The sequence below is a fragment of the Micropterus dolomieu genome, linkage group LG18 (genome assembly GCF_021292245.1).
Source record: "Micropterus dolomieu isolate WLL.071019.BEF.003 ecotype Adirondacks linkage group LG18, ASM2129224v1, whole genome shotgun sequence".
Lineage (NCBI taxonomy): Eukaryota > Metazoa > Chordata > Actinopteri > Centrarchiformes > Centrarchidae > Micropterus > Micropterus dolomieu.
The window spans coordinates 30,192,269-30,199,553 of record NC_060167.1 but is presented as its reverse complement, the minus strand read 5'-3'; positions in this window follow the sequence as shown (position 1 = coordinate 30,199,553).

Below are 7,285 nucleotides of genomic sequence, written 5' to 3'. Positions count from 1 at the left end.
GGACAGCGGGTCTTTAGTGGGAGAGAGAGGAGGAAGGAAAGGCAATCAGGCGACCTGAGCAAACACGTGGGGGTCTGCTCAGACCCTTCGCACACAGATGTGCAGCTGAGGCTGCCAGGAAGCAGGCGTCGACTCTGTTGCCCCCTCATCTCGTCCTCTTTTTTCTTTCTCTTTGTTTTGTTTGTCTTTTTTTCACTCTCTCTCCTTCTGCTCTTCCATTTATTCTGTTTGTCTTTTATTCTCCTTCGTTCCCTCTTTCTCTCTCTACATTGGTCATTCTTTCTCTCCCTCCCATTTGGACGATTACAGTGAAATAAAGGGGCTGAAGAAACTTTGAACAGAGCCAGCCACTAATGAGTCTGCTCGATTAGGGCCAATTTGAGGTCATCATCACTGAGTTCAGCATACCCTCACACACCCACATCACAAACCATCCGATTAAACGGTTCAAGCTAAAAGTGGACTACTACCCCTCCCCTGAACCCTCCACCCTGTTCACATCTGCTGGACTGCTGTGGAGGCTGATCTGTTGGGATTTCCCAGAGGCTTGATCACTTCAAATTTAAAATAATATTTATTCAGGGATTTATATAGGTGCTGTTTTGTTATCCAGTGTGGCTGGGGCACTGCGTTGTCAGCTTATGCTACATCATAGCACCAACAACACTGACTGACACACGCACTGGCTGCACGCACATGGATACAGGACTGGGGCGCTGCATCTGAGTGTTTTCAGAGTGGAGGTGGGATCCCCCTGATCCACTTGCTGACCACCAGTGAAAATGTAACGCTCGACTGCCAATAAGCAGTCTAGCCATCTGTGTGTAACGTAGCGCTGTGGGTGCCGGGCCGTGTACAGGCCACGGCTCCAGCGGCTTGTGTGCTGCTGCAGCCAGCGAGCCAGCTCGGTTGGGCTTGGCCGGACTCCCGGAGCCGAAGAGGGGGAGACGGAGAGAGCCAGCCCTCTTCAATGAGGCCCTCCAGAGGGAAGGGGCAGCCCTCCCAAAAATAATACAGCAGTCTGCCAGGCCAGCGACTCTCCAGAGCTACCCTCGACTGAACACACATATCCACACATTCGCAGATATGAACATGCATGTGTAGGTACATATGAGGACGGGGTGTGACAAAGCTTCTCATGTCTGATGCAGAGGCAGGGTTTGTGGAAAACGGAGACATTTCATCTCCTAGGCCTGAAAAGACATTAGGTGGCAGGCACATGACATACACACTTGCTCTTGAAATGAATGCTTGGCTAAGTGTTTTGGTAGTCAACATGTGCTGCCAGTGCTCCATTTTCTATCCCATTAAATTCTGAAATGTGAGGGTTTTGTATACTTTTTACTCACCAAGCAATGCTGGACCAACAGCTACATTGAACAAGACATCCCCTCCTAACTCACATCATGAGTTATGTGACACGAAAAGAGTCGTAAAATTGGATGTTACTTATCTTCACTATCAAAGTGGTGTTCCATAGAAGCGATGAAGAGGAGTGATCTCGGATGCGTCGGCGGGGTGAACATGGTGGCCACCTAGATCAGAGCACGGAGAGGTTTACGACTTCAACCTGGAACTGGATGTTTCAACTCATCTCCACTCCCTACCTCCTTTTCTTTCTCCCCTTTGCTCTTCCGTTTGTCCTCAACAACCCCCCCCCAACCAATTCCCTCTCTGAGCTCCATGTTACTCTCCATCTCTTCATTCTACTCTTCTCCACCCTCTTCCTCCCCCGACTACTCCCACTCATTTCTTGTCTCCCACTCCCCCAGCGTATTTGTTTTTCCATCAAATTGAATTAGCAGAATCAAAAGGTATCCCGACCATCCCCTCACAAAGTAGAGTTTGGGAGAGAGACACATAGAAGATGAAAGGAAGTGGAGCGCAGTTCACATGCAGGTCTTTTAGTGTGTATGTTGCAATGGGGGTTGACCTTTGCCTGGGCCTAGCAAAAAAAGCATCCCTCCTTCCTCAGAGCCCTAGAAGGATATTAAGACTGCAAGATGGGACAGTATTTAGATAATACAAACATTTATTATGGCTTGTATTTGCCGTAAAGTTTACTCAATCAGTGAGTTGCTTGTTTGTTGACCCTCAGAGAAAAGAGAACTTGTGCTTTGCTATGGCATGATGAGGCTTTAACTAAACTTTTAACTGTCAATTGTAATGGCTACCAAGTCATAGTGAGTGTGCTAAGACCCACACGTGAACTTCCTCTTTTCATGGATCAAGAGAAATTCATAGAAATACCACTCTGACAGTGCCTGACAGGAAAAAGGTGGGTACATTCAGTAAAACACCTGGTGAACACTATTCATAGAAACCTCCGCAGATAGGCTACACCATTTGACACTCGAACAACTCTTAACACATCTAAAATTAATCAACCGTACCCGGTAGCAATGATGTGATCTGCAGAGCTTTGACAGTAATAACTGTCACTCATAGAGAAGCAGAGCTGACAGCAGATAATCACTGATGACCTCTGTTGACAGGAAACAACCGCATCCTGACCTGCCAGAATGCCAAATCTGACTGATGATCTCTCCAAATGTCAGAAATTAGTCAGAAGTGTTTTGATCTTGCATCATTTTTTTTCTTCCCCATGACACCTATGGCCCATCACATGTTTTTTCCCCTCCAGTCCCAACATTTAAAGGCTGGTATACTAGTTACAGCTGCATGCCAAGCTTGACTGAGGACATGGTTTTTCAAAGCAGTAAAAAAAAAAACAGGAACTGAAAAGTTAAAACAGGAAATACTTTTGTTGTACTATTAGGACCAATTAAGACCATAGAGGTAAATAGAGATTAATTACACGGGGTACTAGGTTTATACAGTATTTAAGTATAATTCTCTGCATGGTTTAATCCTACAGGGTGTACGCAGTAAGAGCACCCAAAACTAAAATCAGTCTACCACTGGCAGATATATTTGTTAATTTTTTGGGCTATTGGACATTTTTCCTTTATGAAACTCTCCGACTATGCTAGGACACCGAAGCTAACCATACAACAAAGCTAACCATTAGCGTTCAATATATTTTTAGGTTTTCTTACTTATTTTGAGCGTGCTAAAAAAATATTTACCATCTAATAGTCAAAATATAAATGTCAAATAAAATGGCGACTTCATTTACACTTTTACCCTAAAGACTGCTTTCTGTATTGTTCCTGCTTCAATGGAAGTGTTAATATTAGAGAAGTGAAAGGGGGAAAGAAACAGGGAGAGTGTTTCATATCATTCATCGGTGGCTGCTGATAGACCTTATTGCCACAGTTTGTGGTTTTAAAAAAGTTTCTGATTATAGTGTAGTAATAATGAAAGAGGCTTATGAGTGCATAGAGTTACAGGTCTTTGTGGTTGCTATGTTGTACTCCCAGATGATTATCCCCCTCTAACTTGGTATCCACTTGCCTTACTCTGCTGACAGCCATGCTATCCCATGAAGTTGCTGCAATTCAAACTAAAACCGTTATGAATTCGCATCAGTCATCTGACTGTTTTCCCATTCTGGTCAGTTCACACATTCTTTTCTACGGTAGTCGAGGGTATAGTCTGCTAAACAGTAGCTGTCAGAAGCAGGGTGTGGAGATGCAGAGCACCCCTCCCTCGACTCACCCTGAAAATGAGGTCAGTCTCCTCTCACCTGGGACAGGGAGCATTCAGGATGTTCACCTGGGACAGGTAGTGTTCGGCTCTCATTCATGCCGTGTTCTGCTGTACTGAGGCCCTCCTGCTCACCTGCTCCGACAGACAAATTCATCCTCACAGTCTGAGGACAAATGAGCCCATTCATCTGGAGGCTCCCATTGACAAACCGGGGGGCAAGTTCTAATACCTGGGAGGGCTCAGGGGAGTGGGCGTCTGGACCTGCCATCCTGTTCCGCACCCATATATTGTCCCCCGCCATTCCCAGCCCCCGCCCCACTCCACTCACTTTCACTGGCAGGTAACTGGAGAAAGGCATTAGTGGGGGAGTCGAGGGCACCTTGGCCCATGGCCAGGAGTGAGAGGATGGGACCCAGGTGCCTACCCCTGGATGGATCCTCTGGACACTCCCACAGGGACTGCTGACCAGACAGAGAACGGGAGGACTGTGGAGGACAGTAGAACCCCACAGAGACCTGCCGTGCCCTGCTCAGAATCGCAAGCTGTTCAGCTCGCCATTGTGGACTAACGATGGTTGCCTGTGTGGTGGATTAAGTGACAGAGCAGCTCTGTGGCTGCCCTGAATCCCTCCTCAAGCCTACTTCATTTTCATGGACCAAGTCGTCCTCACAACAAAGTATAGCTACTCTTAATGTATTTAGGGATTCAGGTGCTTCTAGATTGCTCGCAGAATACAGCTCTGCTTAAGATAAGTGTGCATGTATGCAGAGGTACACCAGAGAAATGCTGACTTGCTCGCTAAACGTCACAGAGGGAGCCAGCTGACCAGGCCTCATTTCGGTCCCACTCATTTTTTCAGTCATGCAGAAATACTGCATGAGGTGAGGGCATTCCTAGATAACCTTTCTCAGTGTTTATCTTCAGTATGAGCTGTTGTTGTGTCTATTGCTTTGTTTACCCAATACTTGTCAGGTTAATACAGATAGGCAGACACAGACACATGCACAGGCCCGTTTTAAGAAGATGGACTCAATGAAACACAGTGTGCTTCATTTTGAAAAAGCGTAATATGATTAAACCATTAAAAGGACCACAGGGACATTTTGGAGAGAGATGAGAAAGATGAAAGTGTCTTTTTTTCTATGGGGCAAAATTGTGGATCTAAAGAGCTCTATTAGATCCAAAGAGCAGATAAAAAAGGAAGAAAGAATGTTTTTGATACCTATTTCAGTATCATGTTTTATTATTTTCTAAGAGTATTATATATATATTTCGTTTTTAACACCTCTTATTTTTGATAAGCAAGGACTATAGCCGTAGCATGTATTACACCAACAACCTTACCACGCATGCATTGGACAGACAACCTGCTCTTCAACCGTCTCTCCTAACTTTTGCTTGACTTTAAACCAGCTTCACGACAGGAGACGTGCAGGTCTGCAACCATTACACAGTAGATGCCAGAATTCAGTGGAGACAGAAATTATCAGGGGCATCACACAAGCATAAACTCACACACGCACTACAGGCCTATCTGTTGAGGATCGGTATGAAAAAGGCGTTGTGCTCACTCATTGGCTCAGTGGGATGTTGCAACCCCAGCGCTTAACTGGTCCTTATCTCCCCTGAGCAGACTGCACAGCTTGATATGCATCTGTCATATTTGTCGGAAAGAAAAGACACCGCGGTGAGAGCACGATGAGTCAAAAAAAACAGGCAAGCGACATAAACTCACTTCCCTGCGGTTTTTGCATGACCATGATCATTTGCTTGTCTGTGTCGACTCCCTGGTTGAGAAGACGCTCGAGACAAACACGTCCAACACAGTTTCGGGCGCACGATATTGCGCACTTGTATTTACAGTTTTCCTGCATGCGGATACCGTAGTAAACCTGATCGTGCTTGTACTTACATGCCTGCACGGGTGTACATTTTGGCAGTCATGCTGTCCTGTAAGAAAATACGAAGCCAAGAGCAGATTGTCATCATTCCATCATAGCCATTACCATGACGACAGATAAGGCCCTCTCCTGTCGTCATAGCGGCCTCGCATCAGCTCCATCAGCTGCTGTGGCTAGCTGAGCCTCTGACTGTGCGGGTAGGAGTGTCTATCCGAGGGCTATCTGGCCAGATAAGAGCTGGGAAAAAGACGGCAGAGAGACACGTTTGCCGCCGAGCTGCTCCCAGCACTAAAGGTTGCAAAGAGACAGAGTCGATGGTGAGAGGGTTTAAGTGTCATAGACAGCCTCTCTATAAGTGTACACTGTTTCTGACACAAACACAAATGAACATGCAAGCAAATGTCAAAATAAATGCTCAAAGTGAACCCTCTCTAACATCTCAGACCTCCCATGTCCTTGTTCTGGTGGGTCAGGTCGTTAAAGGGGCCAAAGGTCACGCGGAAGGTATAATCTCTGTTCTCTTGCTCTGGTAAAGTAGAGTCTCTTCCACCGTGCTACATTTATGCCTCTGATTGACTTTTAGCCTGCCAAACCATCATTAATTGGCATCATGAGCACACACACACACGCAAACACATTATACACTCGCGCTGATGCATGCACACACACAAACACACAGCATCTAATCCAGCTAATCCACCCTGCCAGTTGAACAACTGGTAACATGGTTAATCAGCCATGTAAAAATACAGACAAGACCAAATTGACTGATAGAATTATTCCATTTACCCGTCTGATTAAAACATTTCACCACCGCCATGGTTCGCTGGATATCATCTCGGGGAAAAAAGAAAACAACACATGAAAATTAATTAAAAGTCAGTGATGTAAACGGCTTCATTCAATTATTGGTGCAATTAACAAGCTCAGTAGTATGATAACTGGCATGTATGGGCGATTCAAATTAGCTTGGAATAAAAACAGGGAATCAGGGAGCCACTCTGAAACTCTAAAAGGGCAGGAGAGACTTCTTGAAACAGGAGACACTTTCTCCAAACAAGGGAAGCACTCTCCTGAAAGGGAAGAATGAGCAGTTTACGACACCCATTCAGACGGCAGAAATGCTCACTGGACACGAGCATGTTCGACCTCGGGTCACTTCCCAACTTCCCAACAGCCCTTGCTCCCGGTGTGACATCATAGGCCGCAGGGGGTCAAAGTGAAGCGTGCTGAGACAGTAGGGTGCAGGCCGAACTACGAGCAGACAGAGGCAGAGAAAGGCAGAGGGAGACAAAGGAAAAGTGTGGTGGCTGAGAGAGAGCTCTCTGATTCGTTTCCTTGGCAGGATGACAAAACTGTGCGGAATGCAGTGGAGAGGGGAAAGAGAAGTGATCAAGAGCCCGAGAACGAAAAAAAGGGGAAAAAATAGACGACAGACGAGGCAAGAGAGGCTTGCTGAATAAGCCAGGATGGCAGGGCCTTCCATGGATTCATTTCCCCTTTCCCACCCTATTACCATTCTCTGCTTCTCTCTCCCACTCTCTTCTGTAACTATACAGTCATTAGCTACACGGCCATGGTTTCTTACAGCAGTGAAAAAGCATCTTTCTGGCCTGAGGGAAGGAATAACACGAAGGTGAGTGGTTGCTTTGCATTGTTGAGATCTGTACATTGATGGCAGAGACTATGTGTACATGCCAACTACTACAATTCATTTAGACACAGACAATCTTGCACGCTCATGCACAGACACAGCAGACTACACACACACA